Below are 20294 nucleotides of genomic sequence, written 5' to 3'. Positions count from 1 at the left end.
CTTGAAACCTGACTGATTTGGATCAAGAAGGTCATTCAGAGAGAGATAGCGGGAGAGCTGGCCAAGGACGGCACGTTCAAGAGTTTTGGAGAGAAAAGAAAGAAGGGATACTGGTCTGTAGTTGTTGACATCGGAGGGATCGAGTGTAGGTTTTTTCAGAAGGGGTGCAACTCTCGCTCTCTTGAAGACGAAAGGGACGCAGCCAGCGGTCAGGGATGAGTTGATGAGCGAGGTGAGGTAAGGGAGTATTCAACCACTTGCCATGACAAAGTGGTTGAATACTTATCGACTCAAAACATTTCAGCTATTCATTTTTAATCAATTTGTAAAAAAAAAAAAATGTTTCCCACGTTTTAAGGGTATTGTGTGGTATTGTGTGTAGTAGGCCAAATACTGGCTGCTGGCCAAATTAGCTTTCGTTCTTGATTCTAGTTAGCAAGATAAATAAAACGTTCAAATTAGGTGGGAGAAATGGGAGAAACTCCCCAAATACAGGTGTGCCAAGCCTGTAGCGTCATACCTAAAAAGACTTTAGGCTGTAATCTCTGGCAAAGGTGCTTCAACAAAGTACTGAGTAAAGGGTCTGAATACTTACGTAAATGTATTGTTTCCGTTTTTTTTTATGAATATGCAAAACATTTCTAAAAACCTGTTTTTGATTTATTATTATGGGGTATTGATTGTAGATTGATGAGGGTAAAAAACTATTTATACAATTTTGGAATAGGCTGTAATGTAACAAAATGTGGAAAAAGTCAAGTGAGCTGAATACTATCCGAATGCACAGTATAAGTGAATTTGGGGGACCATGTACAAAAAGTGCTGTAATTTCTGAATGGTTCACCCAATATGGATAAAAATGCCCTCAAATTGAAGCTAACACTTTACGGGATCAGTGTCTCTCCACCGGGACGGTTGAGCTAACGTGCTAACGTGCTAATGTGCTAACGTGCTAACGTGCAAACGTGCTAACGTGCGCTAATGTGATTAGCATGATGTTCTAAGTCACAAGAACATTTCCCAAAACTTAGTGGAACAATACCATGCTAATGGTGAGGTGAGTGCACAACAACAAAACACTTTTATCACTGCAACTGGTTGGATACAATCACCTCTGAAGTTAAATAATGTACTTACATTCAGTAATCGTGCTCTGATTTGTCATCCTGAGGGTCCCAGAGATAAAATGTAGCAGAGTTTTGTTTGATAAAGTCTATAGTTTGAAACCCTGCTGTTTCTGCATATCCTTCCTTCAGGTCCTGAGCTACAGGCAGTTAGATTTGGGCATGTCATTTTAGGCGAAAATTGAGAAAACGGGTCCGATCCTGAGGTTCAGTATAGTCATTGTATGATTTAAAATCCAAATCCTGGAATACAGAGCCAAAACAACAACACTGTCTTAATACTTTTGGAGCTCACTGTAAGTCGGCCAGATAGGAAAAGTTGGCCAGATAGCACAGGCTTTGCCGACCAGACAGATAGGACAAGTTGACTAAATAGCATACGTTTTGCCAGTCAGCCAAATAGCATAAGTTCGGCCAGCCAGACAGAAAGGATATGTTGGCCAGATAGGACAAGTCGGCCAGATAGCATAAGTTCAGCAGGCTGGCCAGATAGGACAAGTGGATCAGATTGATTAAGTTTAGAGGGCCGGCCAGATAGGACAAGTAGACCAGATTGATTAAGTTCAGAGGGCCGGCCAGATAGGACAAGTTGGCTAATATGACAAGTCGGTCAGAAAGCATAAGTACCTCAGGCCAGTCAGATAGGATGGGTTCGACCATGTGGCCAGCTCTGTACATTCGGCTGGTCGGACAGATAGGATGGGTTCGACCGTGTGGCCAGCTCTGTACATTCGGCTGGTCGGACAGATAGGATGGGTTCGACCGTGTGGCCAGCTCTGTACATTCGGCTGGTCGGACCGATAGGATGGGTTCGACCGTGTGGCCAGCTCTGTACATTCGGCTGGTCGGACAGATAGGATGGGTTCGACCGTGTGGCCAGCTCTGTACATTCGGCTGGTCGGACAGATAGGATGGGTTCGACCGTGTGGCCAGCTCTGTACATTCGGCTGGTCGGACAGATAGGATGGGTTCGACCGTGTGGCCAGCTCTGTACATTCGGCTGGTCGGACAGATAGGATGGGTTCGACCGTGTGGCCAGCTCTGTACATTCGGCTGGTCGGACAGATAGGATGGGTTCGACCGTGTGGCCAGCGCTGTACATTCGGCTGGTCGGACAGATAGGATGGGTTCGACCGTGTGGCCAGCTCTGTACATTCGGCTGGTCGGACAGATAGGATGGGTTCGACCGTGTGGCCAGCTCTGTACATTCGGCTGGTCGGACCGATAGGATGGGTTCGACCGTGTGGCCAGCTCTGTACATTCGGCTGGTCGGACAGATAGGATGGGTTCGACCGTGTGGCCAGCTCTGTACATTCGGCTGGTCGGACAGATAGGATGGGTTCGACCGTGTGGCCAGCTCTGTACATTCGGCTGGTCGCACAGATAGGATGGGTTCGACCGTGTGGCCAGCGCTGTACATTCGGCTGGTCGGACAGATAGGATGGGTTCGACCGTGTGGCCAGCTCTGTACATTCGGCTGGTCGGACAGATAGGATGGGTTCGACCGTGTGGCCAGCTCTGTACATTCGGCTGGTCGGACAGATAGGATGGGTTCGACCGTGTGGCCAGCTCTGTACATTCGGCTGGTCGCACAGATAGGATGGGTTCGACCGTGTGGCCAGCGCTGTACATTCGGCTGGTCGGACAGATAGGATGGGTTCGACCGTGTGGCCAGCTCTGTACATTCGGCTGGTCGGACAGATAGGATGGGTTCGACCGTGTGGCCAGCTCTGTACATTCGGCTGGTCGGACAGATAGGATGGGTTCGACCGTGTGGCCAGCTCTGTACATTCGGCTGGTCGGACAGATAGGATGGGTTCGACCGTGTGGCCAGCTCTGTACATTCGGCTGGTCGGACAGATAGGATGGGTTCGACCGTGTGGCCAGCGCTGTACATTCGGCTGGTTGGACAGATAGGATGGGTTCGACCGTGTGGCCAGCTCTGTACATTCGGCTGGTTGGACAGATAGGATGGGTTCGACCGTGTGGCCAGCGCTGTACATTCGGCTGGTTGGACAGATAGGATGGGTTCGACCGTGTGGCCAGCTCTGTACATTCGGCTGGTTGGACAGATAGGATGGGTTCGACCGTGTGGCCAGCGCTGTACATTCGGCTGGTTGGACAGATAGGATGGGTTTGACCGTGTGGCCAGCGCTGTACATTCGGCTGGTCGGACAGATAGGGCATGTCGAACAAATAGGACAAATCAGACAGATAGCCTAAGTTGTCCCGATAGGACAAGGTGGTCAGATAGAACAAGTTCGGCCTACTGGACAGATAGGACAAGTTTGGCAAGCTGGCCAGATATGAGAAGATCGGCCGCCCAGATGAGTGTATGGATAGAGGAAGGAGGGAAAAGGCCATGAGGTCACCCTGAGGGCAGTGCATTTGTCCGTCTGGCACATCTGTGTGTGTCTGTGTGTGTCTGTATGGGTGAGTGCGTTTGTGTGTGTGTTTCTGCATGTGTGTATGTCTGTGTGTGTGTCTGTATGGGTGAGTGTGTTTGTGTGTGTCTGTGTGTGTCTGTATGTCTGTGTGTGTGTGTCTGTATGGGTGAGTGCATGTGTAAGGGGTATCTTTGTCTCTATGTTTAGGTTAGCAGGGTCAGCTTGGATAGACAGCGCCACAGATTTTGTCACTAAGGCAACCAGTCTTGTAGGTATTTCACCGAGGCCAACACTGTCACTGGATGCTGTCCTGGAAACGCGTACATGCGCAAACAGACACACACACACAAATACACACTCCCACACACACACACAACCATCACAACCAACAGCAGCTTACATTCAAACTTTGACAGACTCACAATCCCATTGTAACAAATAATTTTTGTTCTGTCATGCCTTACAATACTCTAATAATACTTTGTCCATGATCCTCAATGTAGCCTTTGTCGATTACCTACAGTATTTCTCTGAGACTGTAATATCACCAACTCTAATCGTATTCTGCAGTCATTACCGGCAGGTAGCTTAGTGTTAAGAGCGTTGGACCAGTAACCACAAGGTTGCTGGTTCGAATGTCTGAGCTGACTCGGTGAATAATCTGCCGATATGCCCTTGAGCAAGGCACTTAAACCTAATTGCTCTGGATAAGTGTGTCTGCTAAAAGTAGAATTACCAAGCACCTGTCTTTGAACACCCACAAAAGCATGGCCCTGTGTGTCTAGACGGACAGACAAGCTGACTTTTGCTTCACACACACATTATCGTCTCTGCCCATCCCGTCTCTATTCAAAGTGTAACTGGGTAATTGGGATGTTTTTCATTAGCCGTTAGATGAGAATCCAGAGATTAGGGGAGAAAATGGCCTCATCATGGTGTGGGTGTATGTGTGTGTATGCGTGCGTGCCATGCGGCCCGGAACGAAGACGCTCCCGCTCACAAAAGGGAACAAATTGTCCCGACTCTTATAACAGCAGGCCTTATTCCACCATTACTACAGAAGAAGAGAAGGGAAGGAGTCATCCCAAAATCCCAAAAAAGATTGCTGTAAAGAGAGAGCAGGAGATGGAAAGGTAGAGAAAAATAAGACTGGAGATAAAGAGGGGAAATGAAAAGAAAAGATGAGCTGATGATGAGGCAATCGGTTGGGTTGGGATGAGAGAGAGGAGGGAGAGAGAGAGAGGGAAGGAGACAGAGAGAGCAGGAGCGAGAGGGTGAGAGAGAGAGAGAGAGCGAGAGAGAGAGGGAAGGAGACAGAGAGAGTGGGAGGGACAGTGGGGGAGGGAGGGAGGGAGGGAGGGAGGGAGGGAGGGAGGGAGGGAGGGAGGGAGGGAGGGAGGGAGGGAGGGAGGGAGGGAGGGAGGGAGGGAGGGAGGGAGGGGAGGGAGGGGGAGGGAGGGAGGGAGGGAGAGAGAGAGAGAGGAGAGAGAGAGAGGGAAGGAGACAGAGAGAGCAGGAGCGAGAGGGTGAGAGAGACAGGGGGGAGGGAGGGAGGGAGGGAGGGAGGGAGGGAGGGAGGGAGGGAGGGAGGGAGGGAGGGAGGGAGGGAGGGAGGGAGGGAGGGAGAGGAGGGAGGGAGGGAGGGAGGGGAGGGCAGGGGAGGGGAGAGAGACAGTGGGAGGGAGGGAGGGAGAGGGAGGGAGGGAGGGAGAGGGAGGGAGGGAGGGAAGGGAGAGGGAGAGAGAGCAGGAGCGAGAGGGTGAGAGAGACAGAGCGAGAGGGAGGGAAGGGGGAGGAGAGCAGGAGGGAGGGTGAGAGAGACAGTGGGAGGGAGGGAGGGAGGGAGGGAGGGAGGGAGGGAGGGAGGGAGGGAGGGAGGGAGGGAGGGAGGGAGGGAGGGAGGGAGGGGGAGAGAGAGAGAGAGAGAGAGAGAGAGAGAGAGGGAAGGAGACAGAGAGCAGGAGCGAGAGGGTGAGAGAGACAAGGGAGGGAGGGAGGGAGGGAGGGAGGGAGGGAGGGAGGGAGGGAGGGAGGGAGGGAGGGAGAGGAGGGAGGGAGAGGAGGGAGAGAGACAGTGGGAGGGAGGGAGGGAGGGAGGGAGGGAGGGAAGGGAGGGAGGGAGGGAGGGACAGGGAGGGAGGGAGGGAGGGAGAGGGAGAGGGAGGGAGAGGGGAGAGGAGAGAGAAAGAGAGAGAGGGAAGGAGACAGAGAGAGCAGGACGAGAGGGTGAGAGAGACAGTGGGAGGGAGGGAGGGAGGGAGGGAGGGAGGGAGGGAGGGAGGGAGGGAGGGAGGGAGGGAGGGAGGGAGGGAGGGAGGGAGGGAGGGAGGGAGGGAGGGAGAGAGAGTGGGAGGGAGAGAGAGAAGTGACAAAGAGAGAGCGAGAGGAAGGAGAGAGAGCAGGAGGGAGAGAGACAGAGAGCGGGAGAGAAAGTGACAAAGAGAGAGCGAGAGGGAGAAGCGGCCCAGTGAGGCAGAACGGTGAGAGGTTAGAGGATCAGAGAAATCGGGGTAAATGTGGTGTGTATGAACATACTTGATGTTAGCAGTGGCCATACTGTACAGTTAATAGAGTGTACAGTACACAGTATGTTTGGGGTTATTCAAACATTGTATTCAATGTTTACTGTACCGTGTGAACGCATTTCACTGGTTCTGGAGTGTGTGTGTGTGTGTGTGTGTGTGTGTGTGTGTGTGTGTGTGTGTGTGTGTGTGTGTGTGTGTGTGTGTGTGTGTGTGTGTGTGTGTGTGTGTGTGTGTGTGTGTGTGTGTGTGTGTGTGTGTGTGTCCGTGTGTGTGTGTGTGTGTGTGTGTGTGTCCGTGTGTCCGTGTGTGTGTGTGTGTGTCCGTGCATGATGCTTTATCTCACGCTGGGGTCAGGTGGATGAGACAGGGACAGACGAGCACACAAAAGGGCCCTCTCAGCACTTATTTTCCCCTCCCTCCCCTCCCCCTCCCCCTCCCTCCCTACCCTCCCTCTCTCTCTGCAGTGTTAGCACAACAGTTCCAGAGGTTACCATTCAATTAAGCGTCAGTGCTCATCTAGCTCGGGCTAGACAAAGACTCCACTCCTCCTTCTCTCATCCCTCTATCCCTCCTTCCCTCTCTCTCTCATCCCTCCACCAAACTTGTAATTACAATGTTCAACACTCTGCTCCTTTGTGACCCACTGTAAAATATGACCATCAATTTGGACCTTATCCTTTCATCAGGCTTGCTTGGCCGATGCTGGGTGATTCTGGCTAGGCCCCCGTCAGGATGAAGAATATTGCCGGCCGCTATCTCCCGTAATGAATTACTTTCACTTTTCACCTCGCCCAGATATCAGCTTGAACTTATCGTCACAAATCATCTTCTTTTAATTTTTTTTTTACCTCCACCCTCCCTTTTAACCATGTAGGCCTACACTAAATTAAAATATGAAGTCACTCCATTTAGAAGTTGCTGCTGCAAGCATTTGTGTGATGGGCGATGTAGAGGAATAAAGATGACCTGAAATAAAAAAGAAACATGATTAAAAAGAAAAATATAGATCTTTTAAAAACACAGAAAAATCCCCCTCTAATTTGAGCGCTGTAGATTGTAGAGGCTGTTAATATGGCCGGACCGTCTCCAGCCAAAGAGAACATAAATCACACAGGGTGTGCATGTCTTTGTGTGTGTGTGTGTGTGTGTGCGTGCATGTTTTTGTGTGTGTGTGGCGAGCTGACTAATAACGGCAGACATAAGTTCCGCAGGCCGGTCAGATAGGACAGGTTCGGCCGGGTGGCCATGTATGTAATTTTGGACGATTGGACAAGTTCGGCCGACCTGAACGGTAGGATAAATTCGGCCAACCGAAAAGATGGGTAAAGTCGGCCAGATAGTACTAGATATGTCGGCCAGATAGAATCAGACTGGCCGGCAGACCAGATATGATGAGTGTGGCCGGCCAGACAGAAAGGTATAGGTTCGGCCTGCTGGCCAGATAGGATAAGTTAGCCAGATAGGACAAGTCAGTCAGATAGCATAAGTTCAGCCAGCCAGATAGGATAAGTTTTGCAAAAAAGGACAAGTCGGCCGAACAGATAGTATAAGTTTGGCCGGCTGGACAGATAGGATAACTTAGGCCAGCCAGCCAGATAGGACAAGTCGTTCAGACAGGACAAGTTGGACAGACAGCCTAAGTTCATGCAGTTAGCCAGATAGGGCTATGTGTCTAACCGATACCATCAGTGTCCATGAAAATGTGTCTAACCAATGCCTTCATTGTCCATGGAAATGTGTCTAAACGATACCTTCAGTGTCCATGGAAATATGTCTAACCGATACCTTCAGTGTCCATGGAAATATGTCTAACCGATACCTTCAGTGTCCATGGAAATGTGTTTAACCGATACCTTCAGTGTCCATGGAAATGTGTCTAACCGATACCATCAGTGTCCATGGAAATGTGTCTAACTGATACCTTAAGTGTGCAGGGTATGACCAGGGTCTGACTCTGAGTAAAAAAATGTAATGAACTGTTTTTATCTCAAAGAGATAAATTCATGTGAGACCACTGAATCCCTGAATGCCAATTTCTGCTCTTTTTTAACATATAGTTCTCTACTCTTAGATTCATCAAAATGGATTGAAAAAATTGTTTGGAAATGTTGTCTTAGTGGAGGACCTCCGTGATAAATGGCTTCATGTCTTAGTGGAGGACCTCCGTGATAAATGGCTTCATGTCTTAGTGGAGGACCTCCATGATAAATGGCTTCATGTCTTAGTGGAGGACCTCCGTGATAAATGGCTTCATGTCTTAGTGGAGGATCTCCGTGATAAATGGCTTCATGTCTTAGTGGAGGACCTCCGTGATAAATGGCTTCATGTCTTAGTGGAGGACCTCCGTGATAAATGGCTTCATGTCTTAGTGGAGGACCTCCGTGATAAATGGCTTCATGTCTTAGTGGAGGACCTCCATGATAAATGGCTTCATGTCTTAGTGGAGGACCTCCGTGATAAATGGCTTCATGTCTTTGGAGGACCTCCGTGATAAATGGATGTCTTAGTGGAGGACCTCCGTGATAAATGGCTTCATGTCTTAGTGGAGGACCTCCGTGATAAATGGCTTCATGTCTTAGTGGAGGACCTCCGTGATAAATGGCTTCATGTCTTAGTGGAGGACCTCCGTGATAAATGGCTTCATGTCTTAGTGGAGGACCTCCGTGATAAATGGCTTCATGTCTTAGTGGAGAACCTCCGTGATAAATGGCTTCATGTCTTAGTGGAGTCCCTCCGTGATAAATGGCTTCATGTCTTAGTGGAGGACCTCCGTGATAAATGGCTTCATGTCTTAGTGGAGGACCTCCGTGATAAATGGCTTCATGTCTTAGTGGAGGACCTCCGTGATAAATGGCTTCATGTCTTAGTGGAGGACCTCCGTGATAAATGGCTTCATGTCTTAGTGGAGGACCTCCGTGATAAATGGCTTCATATCTTAGTGGAGGACCTCCGTGATAAATGGCTTCATGTCTTAGTGGAGGACCTCCGTGATAAATGGCTTCATGTCTTAGTGGAGGACCTCCGTGATAAATGGCTTCATGTCTTAGTGGAGGACCTCCGTGATAAATGGCTTCATGTCTTAGTGGAGGACCTCCGTGATAAATGGCTTCATGTCTTAGTGGAGGACCTCCGTGATAAATGGCTTCATGTCTTAGTGGAGGACCTGTCTTAGTGGAGGACCTCCGTGATAAATGGCTTCATGTCTTAGTGGAGGACCTCCGTGATAAATGGCTTCATGTCTTAGTGGAGGACCTCCGTGATAAATGGCTTCATGTCTTAGTGGAGGACCTCTGTGATAAATGGCTTCATGTCTTAGTGGAGGACCTCCGTGATAAATGGCTTCATGTCTTAGTGGAGGACCTCTGTGATAAATGGCTTCATGTCTTAGTGGAGGACCTCCGTGATAAATGGCTTCATGTCTTAGTGGAGGACCTCCGTGATAAATGGCTTCATGTCTTAGTGGAGGACCTCTGTGATAAATGGCTTCATAAGATAAATGGCTTCATGTCTTAGTGGAGGACCTCCGTGATAAATGGCTTCATGTCTTAGTGGAGGACCTCTCGTGATAAATGGCTTCATGTCTTAGGTGGAGGATCTTAGTGGAGGATCTGTGATAAATGGCTTTATGTCTTAGTGGAGGACCTCTGTGATAAATGGCTTCATGTCTTAGTGGAAGACCTCTGTGATAAATGGCTTCATGTCTTAGTGGAGGACCTCCGTGATAAATGGCTTCATGTCTTAGTGGAGGACCTCTGTGATAAATGGCTTCATGTTTTAGTGCAGGACCTCCGTGATAAAATGTGCTGGATGTGTGTCGCAATGTGTGTCTGTGCACAAATATCCGGGGTAGTACAGTCAATGTAGTCCTAGGCTGAAGGTTTGGCACTGGGTAGGACTGGTACCACACACACACACACACACACACACACACACACACACACACACACACACACACACACACACACACACACACACACACACACACACACACACACACACACACACACACACACACACACACACACACACACACACACAGAAAGAGATTTACAATATACTTTTGTACGCATATACAGGTATATTATCTGTTGTCATCCTCGCCCTCCCTGCTCCCCACTGCCTCACTCACTGATAACAGTAGTGACTGCCTCTGATGATACCAATTCACAAAGGCCCATTCTCATCTCTGCTGTCAGGGCCACCGCAACCCTCCACACACACACACACACACACACACACACACACACACACACACACACACACACACACACACACACACACACACACACACACACACACACACACACACACACACACACACACACACACACACACACACACCCTGTGACTGTGCAGATGCAGCTGCCTCGGACATGCAGGCTCCATATGTCACAGGCAGTAGGGGAGCGATGCTCTTCCCAGCACAGCTAATCAATCACAGAGACCCCATCCTCCAAGGTTCAGCACAGCACCACAGGGTACAGGGCAGAACACAGAGCAGTGCTCCAAAAACACCAGCTTTTTTAAGCTGAGCCCGAGAGAATTCTCACCACAACTTCATTCTGGTCAAATGAGAGAGAGGGATGGAATTGATACCTGGTTTTCCTTTGTGACAGAGACAGGAAACAAGGTGAAAGAGCAGTCCATTGTCCATTATTCTTTGCCCCCAAAGTTGTCCCATCTTCTTTGGAACCTCAAAGTTACAGGTTGTGCTTTTAAACACACCAGGTTTTCAATTGTTCCCTCTTCCCCCTCTATTCTCCTGTCTACAGTATGCTTTACCCCTCACTCTTCCCCTCCTCCCTCCTGTCCCTCTCTCCACAGGTGAGAAGAGAAGAAGAATCGAACTTCGTAGTCGGTCGTCTCAGTGTTGTCCCCCTTAGTGAGACTGTCATCTCGCACTGTGTGTAATGGCCATCGTAATCTGCACATTATGGGTCAGGGACGAGGAACGTGTCACCAGGGCGGTCTGAGTCCCCAGTCCCAGGGACCCCCAGAGGCCTCCACATAAAAGCCTCTACAGGGACTCCCGCCCTGAGGGACGTCAATACTGTCGATTGGGTATTAAAGAGCAGTCTATCAGGCTGCCGTCACTAGAGGGTACGGGGGTGGGCCAGGGTGGGGGGGGGGGGCTCCCTCTCCTCTAAGGGAGGCCTCTGTAACCTTCAGTGTGTATTAACACCCAAGGGGGTCTCCAGTGACATGCCATCCCTCCTGACTATCGACAGATCTGGTGACAAAGAGCCTCCGCTGGGTCGTCGTTCTTCTCTGCACTGCGGTGTGGTGTGATCAGCCTGAAGAGAAGAGAGGAGAGGAGAGGAGAGGAGAGGAGAGGAGAGGAGAGGAGAGGAGAGGAGAGGAGAGGAGAGGAGAGGAGAGGAGAAACTGACCTCTTTCTCTTTCAAACTACTCTTTTTCAGTCTACACACAGTGAATGTTGGGGGAAATGGTATTTTGAATGGGCATTTACTTCACTAAGCTCTGCTCGCCCCGGGCCTTTGCCTGTTCTCACACACCACACCCCACACCAAACCAATGCCCACTACATGCCCGCTGCGTCCCTACCCACTGCAGCCCCCTGCACAGCCACCACCATCTGCTCCCTGCCACTACCCTGGCACTGCCCTCCGCTCTCCTCTCTCATGCAGGGCACTGACCACTGCGCTGACACCCTCTCACCACGCTACCTCTCACCAGGCAGGAAGCACAAACACAAACACACCAACACACCCTGCATGCTGGGAGCTGTGGTGCATCCGGCCTAAACATGAACCTTCTAATGTCACTGTGGAGATGACACAAAGGGAAAAAAGAATGTAGTGTGTGTGTGTGTGTGTGTGTGTGTGTGTGTGTGTGTGTGTGTGTGTGTGTGTGTGTGTGTGTGTGTGTGTGTGTGTGTGTGTGTGTGTGTGTGTGTGTGTGTGTGTGTGTGTGTGTGTGTGTGTGTGTGTGTGTGTGTGTGTGTGTAGGTGGGCGTACATGCATGTGCAGAAGTGTGAACATCACATGAAAGATGGTGCCGGGGCCACTGAACTCATTTTCGCTTCTCCCACTACACCCCTGACCTCTGACCCTTGGGTCTCATTTACCCCGCCCCCCTTCCCATCATGCTGTTCAGAAGGGAAAGGGGCTGAAAGCTCTTTGGCTAAAGGCAGGGTGAGGTGTCACTGGCTTACCGTCTCACCCTCTTTTGTTTTAACCTCTTCACCCATCATTTCAGTTCTTTATGGCCTCTGTGGGTTATGGCGCCAGGCTACAAATCTTGGGCACGCAACTAAAGCTGTCAGGTAGGCAGCACGGTCACCTTGGACTGGAGATGCACATCACCACAGGGGCCCAGGACACACAAACACACAGCCACAGCCACAGCCACAGACTCAGACACAGACACAGACACATTCACAGACACCCCTCTCATTTTCTCTCCCCAGCACCACTCCCCCAGAGGCTAGTTAATATTCCAAAAACAGGGGGGTGTAAGGATTATAGCAATCTTCTCTTTTTCTTATTTTCCACCTCCCTTTCTCTTCTCTTCCACTGCACCCCACTTCTCCATTCACCCCTGTGTCGTAACTTTACTTGCATTAATGTGATGACTGTTATTTATCTAATCAACTAACTAGATTTCATTGTTACCCGATTAAATGAATCACGTAACAATTAACTCATTAGGATTTGGGGCACCACAAGAGCAGTTCTTTAAAGAGGTACCATCACCCCCAAAACATTTTTAAAGGTATTTAATTAACTATTACATCCTTAAACAGTCAACTTATTAATCATAACCTTGTATCATATCATCCTTCTGAACAGTCACATCCTCCTTGCATCTGCAAAAAAAACAGCCTTACATATGATTCAGTACTACACAAATTGGTGTAATTATTTATTTACTAGCTATCTAAATGGTAACACAGGATAGACCCACATACACATACCACATACCCCATGTATACAATACATGAGGTCCATAGCGGACTGACACATTATGGCGGCTTGTTACAAACGACATGGAGAGAGAGAGAGGGACAGAGACATAATACTTCAGTACATTTAGAAACTACTCTCACAGTAATCATATATATTGCACACAAACCTGTTTGGAGTCAGAAATCATGAATGTATTTACGTGTAAATGTCTTTGGTTCTTTGTGTATTTCTGTCGGAAACCGGTCTTCTTGGAAAGGTTGTGGCGGAGTACCCTCCTCTCAGTCTGGTCTGGCCCCCTGCTCTGAGGCAGCTGTGAGTGGGTGCTCTCCTTATTGGTAGCTGCAGCCCAATATGGTGACTGGAGTATGAGCGAGTGAGTGTGTCGAAAGGAGTGGGTGTATGGAAATGAGTGGGTGTATGGAAAGGAGTGGGTGTATGGAAAGGAGTGGGTGTGTGGAAAGGAGTGGGTGTATGGAAAGGAGTGGGTGTATGGAAAGGAGTGGGTGTGTGGAAAGGAGTGGGTGTATGGAAAGGAGTGGGTGTATGGAAAGGAGTGGGTGTATGGAAAGGGTGTATGGAAAGGAGTGGGTGTATGGAAAGAAGTGGGTGTATGGAAAGGAGTGGGTGTATGGAAAGAAGTGGGTGTGTGGAAAGAAGTGTGTGTATTGAAAGCGACTCAGCTAATTGGGAAGATTTGTTGCTACTCAAGAACGTTTTGCGCGGCTGATTGGGATGCACGACGAGTCGATAAGCCAGATAGCAGATACCGGTGTTGTATGGACGTACTACTAACCTGAAAAACTACTGGGCAGCTGCACGGTCGTGTCGCCAGCACTAACTAATGTGGCCATTTCTCCCTCAGATGATTTTATTTCAACTATGATAACAGCCTACACAATGAACTAATATTTCTAAACATATAGGTGTCACCTTAATACATGCATCCAGTTGAAGTCAGAAGTTTAGCTAAATACATTTAAACTCAGGTTTTCACAATTCCTGACATTTAATCCTGGTAAAAATACCCCGTCTTAGGTCAGTTATTTGAAGAATGCGAAATGTCAGAATAATAGAGAGAGAATGATTTATATCAGCTTTTATTTCTTTCATCACATTCCCAGTTGGACAGAAGTTAACATACACTCAATTAGTATTTGGTAGCATTGCCTTTAAATTGTTTAACTTGGGTCAAACATTTCAATAAGTTGGGTGAACATTACAATAAGTTGGGTGAATTTTGGTCCATTCCTCCTGACAGAGCTGGTGTAACTGAGTCAGGTTTATAGCCCTCCTTGCTCGCACACAATTTTTCAGTTCTGCACACAATGTTTTTATAGGATTGAGGTCAGGGCTTTGTGATGGCCACTCCAATACCTTGACTTTGTTGTCCTTAAGCCATTTTGCTACAACTTTGGAAGTATGCTTGGGGTCATTGTCCATTTGGAAGCGACCAAGCTTTAACTTCCTGACTGATGTCTTGAGATGTTGCTTCAATATATCCACATAATTTTCTATCCTCATGATTCAATCTATTTTGTGAAGTCCCTCCTGCAGCAAAGCACCCCCCACAACATGATGCTGCCTCCCCCATGCTTCACGGTTGGGATGGGGTTCTTTGGCTTGCAGACCTACCCATTTTCCTCCCAACATGACGATGGTCATTATGGCCAAACAGTTCTATTTTTGTTTCATCAGACCAGAGGACATTTCTCCAAAAAGTACAATCTTTGTCCCCATGTGCAGTTGCAAACCTTCCTTGCTGAGTGGCCTTTCAGGTTATGTCGATATTGGACTCATTTTACTGTGGATATAGATACTTTTTACCTATTTCCTCCAGCATCTTCACAAGGTTCTTTGCTGTTGTTCTGTGATTGATTTGCACTTTTCGCACCACAGTACATTCATCTCTAGGAGAACGAATGCGTCTCCTTCCTCAGCGGTATGACGGCTGCGTGGTCCCATGGTGTTTACACTTGCGTACTATTGTTTGTACAGATGAACGTGGCACCTTCAGGCTTTTAGAAATTGCTCTCTAGGATGAACCAGACTTGTGAAGGTCTACAGTTTTTTTCTGAGGTCTTGGCTGATTTCTTTTGATTTTCCCATGATGTCAAGCAGAGAGGCACTGAGTTTGAAGGTAGGCCTTGAAATACATCCACAGCTACACCTCCAATCGACTCAAATTTTGTCAATTAGACTATCAGAAGCTTCTAAAGCCATGACGCCATTTTCTGGAATTTTCCAAGCTGTTTAAAGGCTCAGTCAACTTAGTGTATATCAACTTCTGACCCACTGCAATTGTGATACAGTGAATTATAAGTGAAATAATCTGTCTGTAAACAGTTTCTTGAAACATGACTAAAAATGACTCAAATGACCAATTAACTTGTCAAAACTATAGTTTGTTTACATTTTTTTTGTTGAGTGGTTGAAAAATGAGTTTTAATGACTCCAACCTAAGTTTATGTAAACTTCCAACTTGAACTGTAAACTCAATGGGGAGGGCATAGTAGGCAACAACGTCGGGAGACAGTGCCCTTTGCTCCAGCTTGCCAAGCACTACCGTACAGCAACAGAAGTAGCTACCTATTGCCAATATCAGGATGACAGCCGCAGTAAGCACACGCATACCATGCTGGATGCAACAGCACACCCGTCTTCAGTACTTTAATAAAAAATCAACTATTGTCGGTTTAATAACTGAAAATGTACAATTATTTTTGTAGAACTGTCAGTGAAATATGACTCAGACTCATCTTCTGGCATCAAAACAGAAGTCCAAACCCTCTAGTTACTGTAGCTTAATGTACAATAATAGCTCAATGTACGGAAGAGAGTTGCATGGTAAATAACACAGCTCAATCAAAACCGCCTGACCTATAGCAGAGCGCTTTGCACACACCCACTCCTTTCCACACACTCACTCCTTTCCACACACCCATTCCTTTCCACACACCCACTACTTTCCACACACCCATTCCTTTCCACACACCCATTCCTTTCCACACACCCATTCCTTTCCACACACCCTTTCCTTTCCACACACCCACTCCTTTCCACACACCCATTCCTTTCCACACACCCTTTCCACACACCCACTCCTTTCCACACACCCATTCCTTTCCACACACCCAGTACTTTCACACACCCATTCCTTTCCACACACCCACTACTTTCCACACACCCATTCCTTTCCACACACCCACTACTTTCCACACACCCATTCCTTTCCACACACCCATTCCTTTCCCCACATCCATTCTTTTCCACACACCTACTCCTTTCCACACACCCATTCCTTTCCACACACCCACTCTTTTCCACACACCTACTCCTTTCCACACACCCATTCCTTTCCACAGACCCACTACTTTCACACACCCATTCCTTTCCACACACCCACTACTTTCCACACACCCATTCCTTTCCACACACCCACTACTTTCCACACACCCATTACTTTCCACACACCCATTCCTTTCGACACCCCCATTCCTTTCCACACACCCACTCCTTTCCACACACCCACTCCTTTCCACACACCCATTCCTTTCCACACACCCATTCCTTTCCACACACCCTTTCCTTTCCACACACCCACTCCTTTCCACACACCCATTCCTTTCCACACACCCTTTCCTTTCCACACACTCACTACTTTCCACACACCCATTCCTTTCCACACACCCACTACTTTCCACACACCCATTCCTTTCCACACACCCATTCCTTTCCACACACCCATTCCTTTCCACACACCCACTCCTTTCCACACACCCATTCCTTTCCACACACCCACTACTTTCACACACCCATTCCTTTCCACACACCCACTACTTTCACACACCCATCCCTTTCCACACACCCACTACTTTCCACACACCCATTCCTTTCCACACACCCACTACTTTCCACACACCCATTACTTTCCACACACCCATTCCTTTCCACACCCCCATTCCTTTCCACACACCCACTCCTTTCCACACACCCATTCCTTTCCACACACCCATTCCTTTCCACACACCCACTCCTTTCCACACACCCACTCCTTTCCACACACCCATTCCTTTCCACACACCCATTCCTTTCCACACACCCTTTCCTTTCCACACCCCCACTCCTTTCCACACACCCATTCCTTTCCACACACCCATTCCTTTCCACACACCCACTACTTTCCACACACCCATCCCTTTCCACACACCCACTACTTTCCACACACCCATTCCTTTCCACACACCCATTCCTTTCCACACACCCATTCCTTTCCACACACCCATTCCTTTCCACACACCCATTCCTTTCCACACACCCACTCCTTTCCACACACCCATTCCTTTCCACACACCCACTACTTTCACACACCCATTCCTTTCCACACACCCACTACTTTCCACACACCCATCCCTTTCCACACACCCACTACTTTCCACACACCCATTCCTTTCCACACACCCACTACTTTCCACACACCCATTCCTTTCCACACACCCATTCCTTTCCACACACCCACTCCTTTCCACACACCCACTCCTTTCCACACACCCATTCCTTTCCACACACACACTACTTTCCACACACCCATTCCTTTCCACACACCCATTTTTTTCCACATACCCACTACTTTCCACACACCCATTCCTTTCCACACACCCACTCCTTTCCACACACCCTTTCCTTTCCACACACCCTTTCCTTTCTACACACCCACTCCTTTCCACACACCCATTCCTTTCCACACACCCATTCCTTTCCACACACCTATTCCTTTCCACACACCCATTCCTTTCCACACACCCACTACTTTCCACACACCCATTCCTTTCCACACACCCATTCCTTTCCACACACCCATTCCTTTCCACACACCCATTCCTTTCCACACACCCATTCCTTTCCACACACCCATTCCTTTCCACACACCCACTCCTTTCCACACACCCATTCCTTTCCACACACCCACTACTTTCACACACCCATTCCTTTCCACACACCCACTACTTTCCACACACCCATCCCTTTCCACACACCCACTACTTTCCACACACCCATTCCTTTCCACACACCCACTACTTTCCACACACCCATTCCTTTCCACACACACACTACTTTCCACACACCCATTCCTTTCCACACACCCATTCCTTTCCACATACCCACTACTTTCCACACACCCATTCCTTTCCACACACCCACTCCTTTCCACACACCCTTTCCTTTCCACACACCCTTTCCTTTCTACACACCCACTCCTTTCCACACACCCACTCCTTTCCACACACCCATTCCTTTCCACACACCCAGTACTTTCACACACCCATTCCTTTCCACACACCCACTACTTTCCACACACCCATTCCTTTCCACACACCCACTACTTTCCACACACCCATTCCTTTCCACACACCCATTCCTTTCCCCACATCCATTCTTTTCCACACACCTACTCCTTTCCACACACCCATTCCTTTCCACACACCCACTCTTTTCCACACACCTACTCCTTTCCACACACCCATTCCTTTCCACAGACCCACTACTTTCACACACCCATTCCTTTCCACACACCCACTACTTTCCACACACCCATTCCTTTCCACACACCCACTACTTTCCACACACCCATTACTTTCCACACACCCATTCCTTTCAACACCCCCATTCCTTTCCACACACCCACTCCTTTCCACACACCCACTCCTTTCCACACACCCATTCCTTTCCACACACCCATTCCTTTCCACACACCCTTTCCTTTCCACACACCCACTCCTTTCCACACACCCATTCCTTTCCACACACCCTTTCCTTTCCACACACTCACTACTTTCCACACACCCATTCCTTTCCACACACCCACTACTTTCCACACACCCATTCCTTTCCACACACCCATTCCTTTCCACACACCCATTCCTTTCCACACACCCACTCCTTTCCACACACCCATTCCTTTCCACACACCCACTACTTTCACACACCCATTCCTTTCCACACACCCACTACTTTCCACACACCCATCCCTTTCCACACACCCACTACTTTCCACACACCCATTCCTTTCCACACACCCACTACTTTCCACACACCCATTACTTTCCACACACCCATTCCTTTCCACACCCCCATTCCTTTCCACACACCCACTCCTTTCCACACACCCATTCCTTTCCACACACCCATTCCTTTCCACACACCCACTCCTTTCCACACACCCACTCCTTTCCACACACCCATTCCTTTCCACACACCCATTCCTTTCCACACACCCTTTCCTTTCCACACCCCCACTCCTTTCCACACACCCATTCCTTTCCACACACCCATTCCTTTCCACACACCCACTACTTTCCACACACCCATCCCTTTCCACACACCCACTACTTTCCACACACCCATTCCTTTCCACACACCCATTCCTTTCCACACACCCATTCCTTTCCACACACCCATTCCTTTCCACACACCCATTCCTTTCCACACACCACTCCTTTCCACACACCCATTCCTTTCCACACACCCACTACTTTCACACACCCATTCCTTTCCACACACCCACTACTTTCCACACACCCATCCCTTTCCCACACACTACTTTCCCACTACCTTTCCACACACCCATTCCTTTCCACACACCCATTCCTTTCCCACACCCATTCCTTTCCCACACACCCATTCCTTTCCACACACCCATTCCTTTCCACACACCCACTACTTTCCACACACCCATTCCTTTCCACACACCCATTCCTTTCCACACACCCACTACTTTCCACACACCCATTCCTTTCCACACACCCACTCCTTTCCACACACCCATTCCTTTCCACACACCCTTTCCTTTCCACACACCCACTCCTTTCCACACACCTTTCCTTTCCACACACCCTTTCCTTTCCCACACACCCATTCCTTTCCACACACCCACTCCTTTCCACACACCCATTCCTTTCCACACACCCATTCCTTTCCACACACCCATTCCTTTCCACACACCCACCCATTCCTTTCCACACACCCACTCCTTTCCACACACCCATTCCTTTCCACACACCCATTACTTTCCACACACCCATTCCTTTCCACACCCACTACTTTCCACACACCCATTCCTTTCCACACACCCATTCCTTTCCATTCCTTTCCACACACCCATTCCTTTCCACCCATTCCTTTCCACATACCCACTCCTTTCCACACACCCATTCCTTTCCACACACCCATTCCTTTCCACACACCCTTTCCTTTCCACACACCCTTTCCTTTCCACTATTCCTTTCCACACACCCATTCCTTTCCACACACCCATTCCTTTCCACACACCC

The sequence above is a fragment of the Oncorhynchus gorbuscha genome, linkage group LG19, assembly GCF_021184085.1.
Source record: "Oncorhynchus gorbuscha isolate QuinsamMale2020 ecotype Even-year linkage group LG19, OgorEven_v1.0, whole genome shotgun sequence".
In the NCBI taxonomy this organism is placed as follows: Eukaryota; Metazoa; Chordata; class Actinopteri; order Salmoniformes; family Salmonidae; genus Oncorhynchus; species Oncorhynchus gorbuscha.
This window is presented reverse-complemented; position numbering follows the sequence as displayed.